Below are 18,113 nucleotides of genomic sequence, written 5' to 3' on the forward strand. Positions count from 1 at the left end.
GTTGTTAAGAATTTAAAGACTTGATTGTCTAGTGAATTGAGTGGCATTAAGAATATGGATGTGTCCGTGGGAACATAACCAAAGAGAAACCAGTCGGCACACTTTATGAAAGGATACCTAGTGTTTCTAACATTTTATTGGAGTTTATGGGAGAGTGTCAGGTGTTCTTGCAGATTGCAGACTGTGGAGTGGCAGGAAAGTATGGTTTCAAAGCAAGAGAGGAGCTGGGAAGAATAAATCTTTAGCAGACTCAATTTGTTAAAAAATTGAAAAATTAAACATCATCAAGACACAGGCACACAGCTATGGGATAGACTGACCTATAATATACTCTGATGAGTAGTAATAAAGAGTTTGGTCTTCACTAGAAACATACAAAAACTATACAAATGGGTCTAGCATAGTTTTCCAGAGTGAGAGTACAGGGTTTTAGGCCCTGGTACAAGACCCATTTGGTTAGCCAGCATTCCTTTATAATGAGGTAGGATCAGTAAGCTTAGTCCTAGACAATAGATATTCTGAGGCTGTGCTGATCTTTGTGTCCTGCATTGAATGATTTATGCATTTTTAAAAACCAATAATATTTATCATAGACAGATACAGAAATATTATATGTGATCAACAGAAGATCATTGTACTCTAGGTGGTGGACCCCTGGGCTAGCAGCCTGGGGGACGCACCTTGATGGCCCCCACCGGTGCCATGTCGGCGCGCCTGGGCCAGCTCAGGGCAGCGGCCCCCACCAATGTCTCAGTCTCCGGAGAGGATCCTCCTCTCACTGGGATGCCCCCAGAGCCCACCAGGATGCCATGCTTGCCACAGCATGGCTTGATAAGCGGTGCATAGGTCCATGGCAGGATCGGAACCCGAGAACCCCAGGCCACTGAAGCAGAGCTTTTAAACTTAACTGCTATGCCACTGGGCTGGGCCTTCTAAAGTCCATTTTTAAAACAGATTCTATTACTAAATTTTCTAGCTATGCTTACATAAAATATTCAGATGTTAATTAAACATATATGAATAGTCCCCCCCCCCAAAAAAAGATGATTGTACTCTTGAAAAATAAACAGTCTAGCGAAAGAGGCATATGGCATAAGGAGCACTTGAAAAATGTGCTCTCCTAAAACTTTAGCTTTCTTTTCTGTTTTTCATTAGCTTTGCAAATATTTATCAGGTGCCTTCTACATAATGGAAAGTTGTGTCCTATAAAATGGGCAGTTTTAGAAAGGGCTTGGCATCATCCCTCAAATGGTTACAGACTATCTATAGCCTCCCAGACTCCAGACTTTTCCTGTCCATTTTGCCACCAGAGTGATCCTTCTAAAGAGATTTGTTGGTGTTACGCCCATCCTTACAACCTTTACTGACACCCTATCTCATACATGAGACTCCTAATGTCTCATGTAGGAGACATTGACTGGTGGTCCTTAACCTGATTTTGACCTCTAGACATTTTTTACCTCCCACACAGATGTACTTTAAAATACGGAGACGTTCTCAATATCTAATATTTTTATTTTTCATATAAACTGAATTTGCAGCTTCTCTTTAAAAATGGGAAGATCTGACATTTGGCATCATTGGCATCGACTATCCCATTTAGACAGAAAATATATTCTCCAGATTGTCACCCCACCACTGCGCATGGTCTCAATTTGGTCTGCTTTTCTCACTTATATTCAAGGCAGACATAAGAGTTTGCAATGCCTGATGGATGGGATAATGTCTAAGCTCTGGAGCAAGTCGGCAAGGTCCTTCACAATTTGGAGCTCTTTGGTTTCATCCTTTGCAAAGACCCCATGTCCCAGACACACTGAATTCCCCATAGTTCCCTAAACAACAAGCTTCATGTTTCTTAGTGCCTTTACCATGCTGGTCTCTCTGCTTGAAATATCCTCCTTCTATCTTCCTTTTCTGCCTGGAAGATTCTCACTTTCATCAAAACTTAGTTCAATTCCTCTATGGAACTCTCTTAAATCCTGCCAGAATTATTCCCTTCTTCCCAAGTGTTTCCATAGCACTTTGTGCCTCTATTAGCATTGCAATGACTTCTGTCTGCACCATCATAAAATGTGTTTCTTGAAGAGGAGAACTGTTAACCGTCTCCATATCCCCAGTCCTTAACAGAGTGCCTAGCATCGAGTAGGTACACAATGAATATTTATTGAATGAGCAAAAAGATGGATGAATGAATACTGCCAAGAGAATTTTTTATTTGTGTTACAGGATTTTGATGTTTAAAATAAGGGAAGGAACTACTCAAACCAAATTTCAAATTTTGATAATGATCATGACATCTTCAGAGATAACGCTTCTTAAAAGTTCCTGTTCATTGTACCCTGTCCAGGAAATCAAGTCTTAGAAAATAAAATGTCTATAATAAAGAGTGACTTAAAATTGATAGGGTGCCACACTTTGCAAGGGAAGGGGGTACTGTGGTGCTGCACTGAGAGAGAGAGAGTAGGTGGTGAAAGAAGTCACAACGTATCTCCCTATAAGCCGGTGGCCTCTCCTGCAGTGTTTACCCTAAAGAATGGAATATTTGGGGCACAAAGTGGCAGGAAGAGATCATTTAGCTGGAGGCTATCATGTAGACAAGGGTCACTAGGAGCATGTAGCTCTTAGAGTTATGCACCATAGCTCTCTACTTTTGGGCACAAGGTAGGCTGCACTCTCTGGCCTCATTGTGATGATTCCATGGAGCCAGGCAACTAATACTGGCCAATTATTTGTGAGCCCAAATGACGTGTATCACTTCTGCCCACAGCATTTAAATGCCAATATGAGATCCCCAGAGTGATCCTTATTTTTGCCATAGCAACATAAAACATTCAAGATGGTAACTATTCTGTCAGCCTGGGATCGTGAATGAGGAGACATGGGACAGACCAGCTGACCTACAATGCACTCATAGCATGACCGAGAAAACAACTTTTGCCATGATAGGTCACTAAAAATCAGAATTGTTTGGTACTCTGGCATAACACAGTCTATTCTGACTAATACAACAGATTTCTCCTGTTTTGCTGCAAATGGCAGAACTAAGAGTAGTGGTTGAAAGTTTCAGAAAGACCAATTCTGTGCAGTTTAAGAAAAAACGCAATAAAGTGTACAAAGATGGAATGAACTACTTAGGAGAGTACTCATTCACTCACACAATATACACTGAACTCTACTCTGTGTAAGTATTTTGTAGGTAAAATCCCTGCCTTTAGGGAGGTAAGTGGTGAGTTCCTCTTCACCGAAGATGTTTGCGTTGATGGCCCCCAAAGGTTTGACTGGACAAATTATCTTAAACATACTCTTCCAACCTTCAGCTTCAGGATGTCTATTTCATCTGGTCTAAAAAAGAAAAAAAAAATCTATTTCCTCAAGTATTCCTTTGACTCAAACCACTTACTGATCCATTGAGTTATCTTTTCACATTTTGATGTCATTTTTCCAGAAAATAAATTCCTTGAAGGCCAATGCTGTTTAACCCCTCCTCTATATCTTTCTCATGCTATTAAGTAGGCAATATTTTATTGTCTATTCTCCTAGGAAAATAATCAGCTTTTAACGTTAGCTATTATTAGTGCCCATGTGATATGTTTCAGGTTTACTTGTCCTCCATTTAAGTTAGATTTGGACTTGTTAAAAAAATCTAGCACAAACATATTACCCTAATAACTTTGCAGCAAAACGTCTTTTTCTTCTGAAAGAAACCTTAGCCCTGTACTATTGAATCTGTGGCCAATTACAATATTTCATTAACATCTTAATTCAGTAAGTATTTAATGTATTCCTACTATGTGCCAGGGGGCAAGGTTTACATAAGAGTTTATCAAGATATGTTACTTAATGTCCTGCACCCATCATTACATAATTCTGTATTATAATAGAGCCTATGAGTTCTCTGTACAAGATATTTGGGGGGAAGTAAAGCAAATTCAAAAGGTTGGGGTAAAAGGTTCCGTTGGTTTAATGCAAGGGAACACATCACACCTTAAATTCTGGGGGCTTAGTTGGTAACGTGGGGGAGTGGCATGAGTAGGTAGCAGTGTGTAAGGGAGAAGAAAACCAATCCTTTTTCTGTATTTCAATTTTGTTAAGCTTCATTTCAGGCTTCCAGAATTGAGAATCAGTTGCCTGCTACAAGAAATTGCTAATAAGCAGTAGTAATTAAAGACTGAGAATTTATTCCTTCCTTTCCAAACCTGATGCCATTCCCAGATGGAGAGATGAGTACCGGTTAGGCAATTCAGCATTTTGGTAAATTAAGGCAGCAGGATTTGGTGTCTCCTCGATCGTGTGGAGGCAGAAAGTATTCTAGGAAGAAACACTTGTGTTTTATTTCGTGTGCCCATTGCAATCATTTACAAATTTTTGCTTTGCTTTACAAAACCAGGAGATGAGGTGGGCACTTGCATCTTAAAAATGAGGGCTGGTACTCTAAAGACACTAATTCATAAACTTTTCATATTGTTATGTCTTTGGGAGTGTTGTCTCTACATAAATGACAAACAACTGAAAAAGACGGATAAATTCCAGCAAATTCAATACCCATTGATAGAAAAAAACTGGCATGTCAGAAAGCAGTGTGAATACACTGCGCTCCTCTCCTTTATTTAGAAAAACCACACAAAAATACAGCACTGTTGATGTGTTTGTTACCAGGAAAGTAGAATCAGCCACTGTGTAAAAGATAAAATAAGACTGCACGGATATCAGGATTTTCCCAGCGTGCTGTGCTTTATTCATAGACATCTGATAGAAGAGGACCTAACAGAGCTTTTAGGAAAAACTGAATTCTCAGCCCACAGTCACTTTCCAGGAACTTCACTGCAAACAGTGCTCTGTGCTGGCGGGATGGAGATCTTAGCAATCTCCCTCCTGCTTCTATAGTTTCCTTCTCTCTAAATACAATTCTTTATGGGGACTTACTGAGAGAGCAAGCCTTGTGTGAAAGGAACTCAAGAAAGTGAAGCTTCTAAAAATATACCCAGGCGGCTCTACGGTCCTTATTGTTGCAAACTGACGTTTTGCAGTTCATGCCATGAACCTAACAACTCTACACACACACACACGAAGAAAAAAAGTAAAGACTATGTTTTTTTCTTTCTGCAATCCCCTAAACTTCGAGTAAACAGTATTCATTTTCTGTTGTCATACTCAATGCAAATTTCCCAAAGAGGACACAACACCTAACAAAAGACCTGTTACCGTCCTTAGAGCTGGGGGAAGAATGGCAGGAGGACAGGGGCAAAGTTGATCTTGGTCCAGCTTCTCCTGAGCCTGGGGTGCTGAACCTCCAATCACTCTGATCTTGCAGAGGTTTTTTGAGTTTCAGTTCCCTTTCGGGAAGGTTCCCGGGCCCCTTCTCCTCTGCGAGTCCCTTATCATTAAATCCTCATCTCTCTCCCTCTGCTTCCAGCTTTTTGGAGAAATTGGACCTCAGCTTAGGCGTCTTTTTTCCAGTGGACTGAAAACAAGTACAGCTGCTGATGGGAAGATAAATATTAAACACATGGGCAGGGGGCGACGTGAGGGTCTGCCAGAGGGCCCCGTCTTCCTCATTCCACTACGCTGGGAGGCAGCGCTCCCGGATGGGGTGCTGAGAGGGGCGAGGGTGGGGTGAAGGGAGACGGACAGAGCAGGCAGTAAGGGAAGAAGGCCCTCTAGGAAAGATCATCTCGACTGAACATGACAAGAGAAAAAAACTGGCCCACATGCCCCTAGTGGGGAGCGATGCACCCCACGCAGGCTGGGGGGGGGGGCTGCGTCGGGGCTTCTCACCTGACTTCCTCCTCCGCTGGCACATAGACTACAATCACCCCTTCACCGCCCCCCCCCCCAAAGAAAAGCTCAGCCAAACAACCAACAACAAGAGGAAGCCGCAGGCAGCAAGAGGAGGGGTGCGCGCGGTGGGGGCCCCGGCGAGGTGAGGGGGCAGGGTTGGCGAGCGGCGAGCACCGCGCCGCGCACCCCCGGGCGCACTCCCAGCGCCCACACTTACCCCTGGCAGAGGAGGGTCCGGTCTTCGGCGCCAGCCCCAGGGCGCGCCCCCCACCCGCCATCGCCCCTCGGCCCGCCGCCCCCCACACCCCGGCCGGCGCGCTGGGAGGGAGCCTGGGAGCGGCGCGCGGCGGCGGCGGCGGCTCGGGCTCGGCTCGGCTCGGGCTCCAGCGCGCCTGCTGGTGCCGGCGGCCGCCGAGGCTCCACCGCCAGGGGGAGAAGCCGGGGCGGGCGCTGGGGAGGCGGGTTGGGCCCTCGCCGCCCCGCCGGCCAGCCCGCGCCGCACAAGCTCCGAAGCGGCGGCGGCGCGGGGTCCGCCGAGCCCCCGGGCGCAGCGTGCCCGGCCGAGGAGCCGCGGCTGGATGCGCGCCCCGGTGGCTGCGGGCTCCCGCGGGGGGCGCCCCGGCCGCTCCGGTGCGCCTCCAGACTGCGGGCGCGGCGGCCGCCGAGCGGAGAGCAGCTCCCGCCGGCCCCTTCCCCCTCCCGCCCCCGCCGCCGCCCCCTCCCCCTCCCCCCGGTAACATCTCCTCCCTCCCCCCTTCTCTTCCTTCCCTCGGCCCCGCGCGCTCGCTCGCTCGCTCGCTCCTCGCCTCGCTCTCCCCTTTAAACGCCCACTTCGGATGGGGAAAGAAGACAACTTGAAGTCAAGTTGCAATTAACTTCCGCGGCAGCCGCAGCTCCGGCGGCGGCGGCGGCGGCACAAGAGCAGAAGCCGCCGCCTCGGAAGTCCGACGCCGGCGCGCCCGCCCGGGGAGCCGTGCCTGGTCTCCGGCCCGCGCTCGACAGCCACTGCCGCCCCCAACGCCCATGCCTGAGTGAGTTCTGTTCTTTTGCCTCTCTTTTTTCCCCCCCGTTCTTGCTCTTTTATCTCTGTGTCTCTCTGTTTTTCGGAATTGATCCAAACTTCTCTGTAGCACCCACCCACGGCGCCCCTTGTTGGGGCGGCACGGCTCCCCTCTTGTGGGCGCCCGGCGGCAGGGGTCTTCCGAGCCCCTTTCTCGCGCAGCCGGATCCCGGAGGGGCGGGCCGGGATGAGTGAGGAAGAGCACCCGAGATGGGGGACTTGAAGATGCCATTCGTTCTCTCTCAGGGTGTGGACACACTAACACACCTGCCCGACAGATCCTGGCTGAACAAACTCCTTCAGGTCATCGGTGTGACCCCTTTTGGAAGAGAAAAGGGGAGTCGAAAAGGCCGAAGGATCAAATGGGGAAAGGGAGAGCCTCTCTATGCGCCCCGGAGCCGGGCTGGCAGAAAGGTGCCCGGCTGAGTAGGCTGGGGGAGTGGAAACGTTCCCCCGCCGGATCGCGAGTAAGCTCAGCATCCTTCCTCGGTCCATGTCCGCCTTCCTCCGCCCCCCGCTGGCGCGGCGGCTTGGGAGCGGCGGCGGAGAGGGGCCTGGGAAGTTTGCGGCAACTTCTCCATCCCGGGAGCCACTCGGGCGCCGGGGCGCTCAAGTTGGAGTCGGGAGTTTGAAAGCCGCGGCGCTCTGCGTTTCGAGCCCTCGCCGGCGGTAGTGAGGTCCAGAAGGGGCTCCTGGCGTGAATGTAGGTTAGGAGTTGGGCTGGAGGCAGGAAGAGGTGCTGCCCTCTTTGCGGGGACCGAGACATCACAGGTGCGGCCTCGGGGTCCGCACCGTGTCTCCCTCCTGCGGTCCCGACCCGAGCGTGGCGGCCTTCTCCGAGCACTCCACTGCCGAGGCTCCCGGGGCGGCAGAGCGTGGGTTTGGGCAACCACGAGGAGAGGGTCGAAGCAGGCAGGTCCGGGGAGTGACACGTGCGTTCCGGGGAAGTGCACTGAGCAGGACTCCTGGGATGACCCCAGGAGGCGGAGAGGGGCTTAGGGCTCTAGCTGGAGGTTTTGGCCCGGACCTCCACCAGGGCGTTGCAAATTTTATTTACGAGTGTCAACCACAGGATCCCCTCTCTAAGTCTCCTAGCTGGCAATTTTGACCCCTGCGCCCTTCCTCGGCGAACTTTCTCAGCGGCATTCCGGATTTCCAGGCAAATGTTGTAAGACTTGGACTCTACATGGTTGTAAAAGAGACAGGGAAAGCAGAAAGACGTCTTACTCTCAGGAGAGAACCTTTCTGCCTTGACTGGCTGGGGTTCCATGCTTGCATCTCTGGAGGCCAGGGGACCTGACTTTCCCAAGAGGACAAGGAGGGGTAAGAATGAGTAAAATGCGACCGCACAGTGTGAGGTTTGTCCTCAGTAGTCCCGAAAATCTACAGTGTTCGTGCTGCTGAAGTAACTCATCCCGTTGAAACTTTATTGAGATTTACACCTTACGTAAAGTGGATTTTTCTGAGATGTCAGGAATGTAAGATTTATTCTGTAGTCAAACGTAGCTGCGAAAACCCCCCGTACTTGAAGACGGGAGAAAGCCAAGGTTGAGGTGTTTGCTGTAAAAACCTTTAATCTGCTGTGTGGTACCAGTGCTGAGATGTAGCAGCGGTCCTTTATTTCTATGCATATTATTTTAGTAGAACAGTAGTACATTCATATACTGGCTGCTCCAGTCTGCTGGCAAACATTAGCATTCAAGCTTACATTTTTGACAAATGTGCAGACAGGAATAGCATGAATAGGCATCTTAAATATTAACAACCTAAGCATCTGTTGTGAAACAAATTTAATATATTTACTCTGTTTTTCTCACATTGTTAGAAAAGGTTATAATAAGTGCATAATTTCAACTTTAGTTAGCAGAAGTAACTGGCTGTATCTTTCACTACCTCTCCAAGTGTTTAACACGATCACCAGACATAAATACTTTAATTAACTTGGTTAGGCACATTATTAAACACACTTTAGACAACGTGCATCCTATGTAAAATGGAACAGTAGCAAAATATGTATCCTATTTGTGCACATTTTAAATGACTATGCATTTTATAAATATACCGAGCATGTTTATTCTTCATCTCCATTTGACACTTATTACTTCATATTTTTTCTAATGGAAACAATATTTTAAGTGTAGAGTTGTTCAGTCATATGTAATACATAATATGTAAACAGTAGCTACAAAATACAAAGCATTGTTAAATTTGAGTATGGCTGCATGTAACAAGATTATACAAGAGAAATAAAAATCACTGCTCAATTTTGTATTCCTTTCTGAATAAAGAATACAAATGATGGATGACAAAAGAAGAAATAGGGATTTCCCTTCTACAGTACTAGTGCCTTAAAATGTGGGGGGGGGGGGGGTGGGAGTGGGGGGTCAAGGAGAAGGGGAAAAAAAGAGATAGAGAAAGAAGACCTAAAGAACTTCCAAAGTCTGAATAGTTATTTCCAGAATCAATGCATTCCTCATTTTCCCACAAGCTGAAATATGTAATAAATAATAGTTCTTTGTATATAAAAGTATTCAAAAGGAATGCCTTTTGTTCAGTTGTTGTAATAAATTAATATATTCTTTGGTTGATAATCTACAAAAGTAGTTCTTTTGTCTCTCAGCATCTTAAGCAAGAATAACAACAAAATGAATATTGGCTTATTTCTGCAAAGAAGTCTGTTGCCAGCTATAGGAACCTGTGATTGAATAAGATAAGATGTGCTGAGTGATGGTTAAGAAAGATTACATTAAGTTAGCAAAGACTGAAATATCTGGAGGAGATTTTCAATTTTTTTCATGTGACAGGTTGTGGATTGTAAATTAGGCCTAAAAGGTCAGGTGACAGGCACCTGTTCCTCATTATTGTAAAAATCTTTTGGTTACAAACACTATTAAGCTAAACACAACATGGATATACAGCAGGGAGTCTATAAAGCACTCTAGTGGTTTTTCATCTGTTCTGTAAATTTCCAAAAGGGCCATACATAGATTTGCCCTTTACACAAACACATCATTTCTTCCAAGACGTGTCGTCTTGGATGACTCTTATGTTAGTACTTGGGATTGATGAAGTATATAAAATAAATGCATATGACTGAATCAGTCTTCAGACTGTGTCTAGACATGTTGTAGCCGAATGCAAAAATATTATTTTTTAAACTCTTCTCTTTCCTTTATAATCCAGTGATGACTTATCAGAATTTGTTCATATTTTAAATAGAGACCTCCCCAAATTACCTTTTATACTTTGTAGATAAGATGAGTTCCCATTTTAAATGATGCTATGAAATATTTTGCTTATTACTTGTGTGTAAGGAGAAAATTAGTTGCTCTATACTGTCATGGCTTCGTGGTATATAGAAAATGGGAAGAAAACCACATTTTACCTGAATGCTGTTAGGAAGCATATCATCATTTGATCTTCAAACTTGCCACTTCTCTCAGGAGAGTCCAATAATATTTCTATTAGAGTTAAGGAGTGTGATTTGATTTTTATGAATGGTTTACCTTTAGGTATTTCAGAGAGCAGAATGAGCATACATATTCAACAGACCTAAGTAGCACAAGGTTGCAAAATATTAAAGGTGCCAGTTGCTTTTAATTAGCAAAGGAGGAGAATTTTGAGTAAATTCACTAACTCAGATTATTAAATTCAATATTTAAATATGTTCTTTTTTTTGGTTTTGTAGAGTTTATGCTTATTATATTAAGTATTCATTTTTAGCATTTATGATCAGATTACAGAACAGTCATTACTCTTGCTTTTCAAATTGATTTGGTTTTGAAACTCCAAAACTCTGGGATGATTTTAACAAATTGGTTTACATTTTGACAGAACAGAGTTAAGTTAATTAATAGATCAGGCACGAAAAATCATCCACGGTAGGGTGTACTTTCTGGTAAAATGAAAGTTATGTTTCAGCATGATGAGCATCAGGCTTCAGTAATCTGTTCCTCGTGTGGAATGAACACTTCCTACTTCGAGCTAGCAGGCACCTACTGTTTATTTACGCTGCATTAAACTGACAGCTCAGCAATCAGAGGAAAAATATTACTTACCTTCCTGAAGTAAATACCAGTTTATAGGTTAGTGCACGTATTTATATTCCTGTCACCACTAAATAACGGCTCTGTCTCCATTTTAATATCTACCTGTACTATAATCCAGGGCTTCAGACTCTTCCTGGTTCGGGGTAGGGGTCGAGAGGAGTTTTTCTGATCATTTCCCAGTGGCAAAACTTTAAAGAAGAGTAATTTCATCTTCTCCTTTCTGTCATGTGAGAACCAGTTGAAAGAAATGTTAGGCACTTTGACTTTACATACCTCAACTATAACATCAAAACTCTAAAAGAATCCACATGCCACTTAAAATAGTCAGCTTAGAACAACCTCAGGACATATATGTTGAAACACATTCAAGTGTGTGTTTGCTAAATTAACTTTCGACAAAGTTCCAAATAGATTACTTAAACTATTTGATTACTTAGATAATAACTTTGATAAAGTGTCTTCCCTTCCAAGTCTTAGATGGAATGCTTCAGTTTTTAATGGAAATCTGCAAATATGAGTACAAAGTGGGGCTCTGTGAGTGGGTGAGCGAGCGAGCAAGTGAGTGATACTGTTAGCTTTCCTCTGAAAATATTCTTGCCTCTTTTATTTGTCTTCTTGTTAATCTGCCAACCTTAAGATAAGGGAGATTGCAACTTTCTTATAATACTAAATGCATTTTTTAAAATTATAAGCCCCTTCTCTTTTGAGACCCCTGGCCAAAATACTGTTAAAGTTGAATTCCAAAACTTATGATTAATTTGAGAAAATGCTTATTTTACTTACATTCCATAAATAGCTCTTGCACTCATCATCTACACACAGTTCTCAATGTCTAATCACATATTCCATTGACATCAGAGCAAAATGTGGTCTTAATACAGCATATAAATCAAATCTGTTACACAAGGTTCTTCTTCACTATACCAAAGAAAAAGTGTCTACTATGGTAATTTATATATCGTTCCTAAGTGCTATTCTCAATGGTAAGTCTAATTCAACTTGATGTCTTCATAGAGTGTGATCAACACATTAACACACATTATTTAGTACTTTTGAACTTATGCCAAAAGTACCTTTTGCTGTTTATTTTTTTAAAGTCTTTTTTAAGATCAGATATTTCATTTCAGAGTAAATAGATACAGATTGTGTGTATATATATTCAGGGTGAGATGTGGTAGTGTAGCATTTCTCCAGCATATTGGCCTATTTTTATTCTTTCAAGTTATTCTGTATTACTTCCACAGTTGTTGCTGTGTGAAGGTTCGTAATAGAAATTCTAATCGCCTCTTTCAATGGACTTTCAAGGATGTAATTCAGTTTATGCGGTGATCTAGCTTAGTTGTGAGAGATGAAAATTAGTTAACTGGTACCCAGCATTTACGTCCCTAGATTCCGCTGAAATTTATTCAGTCCAGTTATTTGACATTTGGTAGTGAAGTGTCTTGTAATCAAAAATTAAGAGTTGATTCGGTTTCCAGTGGAGGAAAGATCTTGCTGGATAAAACATTTAACTGTGCAGTATTTTATTACGCTCATCACTCATTTTAGAGCCCGCTGATTGTTGCACGAATTTTTGAGTACCTTGGGGTACAGGTCCCCCGAACGAAGCTGAAATGCTTGCAGAAGAAGCAGATGTCAGGCTGCACCTGGTTGTGCCTTTACTAGAATGTCTGTGGACCTGCACTGGCCCCCCTCCTCTGTACCCCTTCCCCCCAGGTGTGCAGGAAGTGGAGGGCGTTACACCGGGTGAAGTGGGTGGACTCTACCCAGAGCTGTGACCTGATTTGTGACGCACCCTCAGAACTGCAGTAATGGTCCAGCTGCTTCACAGGCAACTGGTAACCAGCTCCTTTGGGGATGCTTCTGCCTTGCTAGCAGTGCCAGAGAGAACTTCGTCACTGTCACCTCATCAAAGACTACTCTTTGAGAGCTCTCCTGTAGGGCTAGCTTCAGAGAGCAGCCTCTGATATTTGGAGGGTAAGTGCCAGAAAAGTTCCTATCAGTTCCTTTTGGAGAATCAGAGCTGTAGCCACAGGGAGAGACAGGCATGGAGTGTCCGGAGGAGGTCTCTGGGTTGGGATGTTGCTTTTTCTCCGCTAGAGACGATTTGGGATCAGATACCAACAAAAATTCTTCAGTGGCCATTCTTCTTGGGGTGGTGAAATATGGTCAGAAGCTCCCAGGAGAAATTATTAAACCTTCTTTCCTTGAGGTATTTAAAGAAAAGCTAGTCAGTAATCTGTGTGAGGGGCAATTCTTTAGATTCAGTTTTCCAGGAAGCCAGGCATATAGTAGAGTTGATTGCTCAATGGTTTCTGATATGCCGTTAAGAGCGTGTAAATGACAATTTGGCCTTTTACTGTTTATAATGTGAAGGACTTTAAGGTAAAAGAGGTTTTATGTTATAAATATTTTATTGTAATAATTATTATAAATAAAATAGAACCTAGTGTATGCAGATATCTTGAAATGGAGATAGTCTTGAATATAGCGTATCCATAATTAGCTGTTTGATGTTAAATGCAATTGAGTTTTCCTGTTCCAGTGAACCAGACAATGGAAATCATTGCGGATTCACAACAGGGCTATGTGATTCTTGACATAGCAAACCTTTCTTTCCCCTTTGACTGATTTTTATCAGTGAATGAAGTACTAAATTAAAATGCTTGCAGTTGTAAATTTTAAAAGAATATACAGAACTGATAAAACAATTCAAGTGTTCCCATTGTATTTTCACCAACTGAAATGATACCTAGATGTCCTGTTTCATGTTAGATAGATCTCTCCAGACTGTGGGAGGAAAACAATATTTTAATAACTACGCTTTTCTAAAGAAAAATTTCTTAGAGGTGGGCTGTCTTTTGGGTGGTTTAAGAGGACTCAAAAACAATTTAGAACATTATCTTAAAAGTTAAAAAATGACAGCCTTACTTTGTATGGAGTCATTGTATTTTAATAATACTCTACGCCTATTAGTGTTATTAGAGCAGTAGACAGTTAATTACAGCCTTTTCTGAGACATGTTAACTGTATATTAACAGTCATGTTAAAAAAGAATGATGTATACTCTTACATACAAGCTGCTGCTTGCTAGACTCTTTTAACAATATTCTTTTAGAATGTATGGAGTCAGATTTTTGGTCTGGAATCATCACAATGTTTTCTACTAAAACAGCTTAATTTTAAAACTTTTCACTGGGAAATAAAATTATCTCCCTGTTCTTTTTTTCCCCCTTTCTTTGTGATTAGTATCGGCTTGATAGCTTTTATCAGTGGCATTAGAAATGATGGCCCCTCAGCAGTTTCAGCTTTTCCCACGTTGTATTTTGAGATGCCCACAGTTTTCTGATGACCTTGGCCAACATAAGCCATCAAGAGCTTATTGAGTTGATTTAGCACCTCTTTTTGTGGAATCATTTTAGGTTAGCCAAGTTGTGTTTTCTTACAATTCTCCATAACCTTATATTTAAGATACATTTGAGCAGTTGATCATAGTGGTAGTTCTGAGACTGCTTCCTTTTCCGAATCTCACATCTGGGTCTTTGCTTTGGCTCCTGGCATGGCGGAACAATGGGGGACAGAAACCAGAGGAGTGTAAAGCTGGACTTAGCCTTATTACACAATTCCATCAAATTGGTTAACCATTTGAATTCCCTTGGTTAATTTGGATATGTAGACTTTGTAAACTGGTAAGATAGCACTTTAAAATGCGCTACTATTCCCACTTCATGAATTTTTAGGTGCTGCTGTCATTTATTTCTACAAAGTATTAAACCACAAAAAAGAAATTTGGTGCAAGGTACATGCCTATGACTATACAAAATATGAGAAACTTCACAGTATTCGGTGGCTCGCGTAGTGAGCATTCATTAAAGATTTGCTAAATTAAAAATAACAGTGAATTTAGCTTGTGCTGATAATGACTTAATGGAAAAAGAGAATTTTCTTTCTGATTTTCTGTTTTTACTGGGGTTATCTGAACACTTAGTCTACATGCGCCCCAGTTTTCTGGATAATTGAATGTTTTTCTTCTTTAACTGTGTGCTCTGTCATTTTTTGACAGTGGCACCAGGGTCTGTTTTATCCTCATTGTCTGACCTCCAGGATTAGGTGAAATATCCCTGTTGAGGTTCATGGTCCCTTGGTGTTTGGTTGTGGTAACTAAGTGTACTGGGGGCCTCAGGGGAGGTCCGTGCATTCAGGCCACCATGTGACAGTCCTTCTGAGATTTTGGGACCAAAATACAATGGACTGGTGGCCTAAAGCTGGTTGACCTCTACCTGTTCTTTCCTACAATAGTGAGTTTTTTTCAAGATCCCATTGAATAAACGTTAGCCATGATTATTGCATAAAAAGATATTTTTCATTGTAGCTATATACATTGTTTAAAAATGTTTTAAGATGTAGGGTATTTATATTAATGAAGATCTCACTCCATTCCTTAAAATTAACGCTAGATTTGCAATAGGGTTGTGTTAGCTGTATCCAAAACATTCTGAAAATTTCTGGGCATTCTATGAAAGTTATCTCAAAAAGCCACTTCCTTTTTAAATTTATTTTCTTTTAAAAATGTGTATGGGGCTATTTGCAAGGCAGTCCTATTTAGTTACACAAAGGAAAGTATTCTTAAGCAGTACACTGCTGTGTGACCTATTACATTGTCATGCATATTCTGTCTCTTTAAAAACAGTCTCCTCTATTTGCCCTATTAATTGTTGATATGTTGCCATCCACGAGACAAAAATTAGAGCTGTAATTAAATAATCATGTGATGCTCCTTAGTGCCAGTGAGAGCAAACTCATTTTTCCAGGCCCTGATGGTCACTGATTATTGTATTACTACTGGCTTGCTTTATTTTTTTTAATGATTCTCTATCTGTAGATTACCTAACTACTGTCCTTCTTTTCAAAATTAAAGAAAGTAGAGAACGTTCAGCCAGTTAATTGGTTAGAGGTCCTCAGGGATGTAAGGGAGACATACCTTTTTTTGCGTTTGGTCACCTGGTAGATCCTTTGGGGAGGCTACATCAGTGGTGTGGTTGCCTGCCATTTAATTTACACTGGTGTTTTGGCTGGGATGGAGGCATATGGGGAATGCCAGGAGAATTACAAAAGGAGCTGGGTATTAAAATTCAGAAATGATTAAAATTGAAATAAAAGGATGCTGCTGCTTTGCCAGTACTCTGGCAGTCATAATGACACATAGAGATTAGTTTCCACCTTCATCTTTTCCTTTTTTCTCATTTCCTCTTGTTTATTGTTGACACATTTTCCTTATGTCTGTCTCTCATCTCTGTATCTTTTTGCACCATTATGCATTCCTACTTCTCCCTCTTTCCTTAAGCATGGAGAAGCCTACTTAACCTTATTACAACAATAACAGAATAGGTTATTAATATTTAATATGCACATGATTAAAATTTCTCTCCCTTAAACATAGGTCAGCTGTATTATTATTAACCGGCATGTAATTTTTCATTTAAAATATTCTTATTCTGCCCTTGCTGTTTCTGAAATGTAGTCTACTTTAGTAGTGATTTAATACATAATGTTTAGAAAACTGTGGTCGGCTAGTGAGAAAAGAACTTACCAGTCATGGATAATCAATTATGCATGAATTCAAATGTAACAGATGGAATCTGGTGAGTTAAAGTTTCTTTTTGCCTCAGTGGTTTTTTTTTTTTTATTTGTTTGTTTGACACCTGTCTCTTATATATGGATAAACATCTAATGTAGTGTGTGAGAAATTTCCTTATATCTTTACATTCTCTTTAAAGTGAACTTGATTTTTTAAATTAAACTTAAGGGCAGAGAATTTTTTATGTGATCTTAAAGATGATCACATTCTTTTCCATCGCTTTATAGATACAGAACCTCATCCTACTTATCTTAGGAAGCGTCACTCAGCTAGCTGGGAGAGGAAGAAGCAAGTCTCAAGTCTCAAACCCTAGGTTCTCTACTTTTTCTCCTGTATTTTTCTCACTTTGTCATTTTATCCTCTTTTGTGACAGTTGCTTAATAATATAGGTGTTATGGTAACTCGGGGTTTTAAAGAATTTCTGAAGAAAACTGTGGTACAGTAGTTTTCAATTGTGTCATAGTCTCTTATATGACATGCACATAGTATCTATGAACATATCCTGTTATGCTATATGTATGTTACATAAACGTTTATTCATACTTGGATATTGGCCAAACAATTGGATTTTCTAAATCTATTAAGAATGCCCCAAGATTTGGTTGAGATCCTGAACTGCGGCATATGCCAGCCCCGAAGATGCCTTTACAATAGCTTGCAGTGTTGTAAATGGTAGTGATAAAATCCCTTGGTGCAAAGTGAGCTAAAAAGTTATTTTTGAGAGCCTTGTTACCTCCATGGAGAGATGTTTAATTTTCATTAAATATAATGTGAATCTGTTGTGTTTGTTCAGCTGGAGAAGTAATAGCACAGTGGATATTGTCCATCTTTAAAGCACTACAGTTTCAAAACAGTTCCAGGCTGGTCCCCATCAAAATTTTTCATAAATATGCTGTTTGTTTCTCTCCCAAGTGTATTTATATATATATATATATATAAATACAAATGAAAATACTCTTTACAGAATAAATGAAAATAAATGATTAAAAAATAGCCTCAAGGCTCACTAGTTCTGTTTTTAAAGTTAAACTGAAGCATTATTTATCAACTTTTTGCTTCGTATCAGCTGGAAATTTGCATGTATATTTATAGTCCATGTTAGTTATCTAATGAATTAAATTCCACAATAAACACACTGATGACAAAAAAGGCACCTGAAAAATAGGTAACTGGATATGCTGTAGTTACAGCTACACTATGAAACTATTTTTTAGTATTTTATTTATGATTTTATACATGGTAAATATGTAATTTTAATTTAGCTTCACTATGTATTCATATTCCTTAGTCATGCATCAGAAAAATACATATATGAAGGTATGAACTTTAATGATATAATTTATACATGAATTTCTAATACATTAAAAATGCCATCATTAATATAAAAGTCTTTAATAATAAAATCAGTAAAAATAGATGATAGGAAACAGAATATAGGACAATATATTATAGAAAAAGATATGACAAATTATTGCATGCAGAAGTAAATACTTTAATCCTAATTACTATCACTGAAAAGTGACTGATACAATTAAATTTGAAAGCCTTCTGGGCTTTTTATGACAAAAAATACATATCCTTTTATTAA

The 18,113-nt window shown here is 41.4% G+C and overlaps 1 protein-coding gene and 1 long non-coding RNA gene across 3 annotated transcripts in view; one reads left to right on the forward strand and one right to left on the reverse strand.

Moving 5' to 3' along the window:
- The window catches only part of LOC102147489 (homeobox protein Hox-D11), a 28,770-nt gene extending 22,133 nt beyond the window's left edge, over nt 1-6,637 (reverse strand). Inside the window, exon 1 of the long non-coding RNA XR_288575.4 lies at nt 5,996-6,637. This is a non-coding gene — a long non-coding RNA (homeobox protein Hox-D11). The remainder of the gene's footprint in view (nt 1-5,995) is intronic.
- Nucleotides 6,638-12,680: 6,043 nt separating this feature from the next.
- SATB1 (SATB homeobox 1) overlaps nt 12,681-18,113 on the forward strand; it is a 90,373-nt gene continuing 84,940 nt past the window's right edge. The window contains exon 1 of one of the 2 annotated variants that reach the window (XM_014731844.3): nt 12,681-12,864. The gene's annotated coding sequence lies outside the window, so the exon portion shown is untranslated. The remainder of the gene's footprint in view (nt 12,865-18,113) is intronic. The other variant, XM_070239062.1, reaches the window with a different exon arrangement.

The sequence above is a fragment of the Equus caballus genome, chromosome 16, assembly GCF_041296265.1.
Source record: "Equus caballus isolate H_3958 breed thoroughbred chromosome 16, TB-T2T, whole genome shotgun sequence".
Taxonomy (NCBI): Eukaryota; Metazoa; Chordata; class Mammalia; order Perissodactyla; family Equidae; genus Equus; species Equus caballus.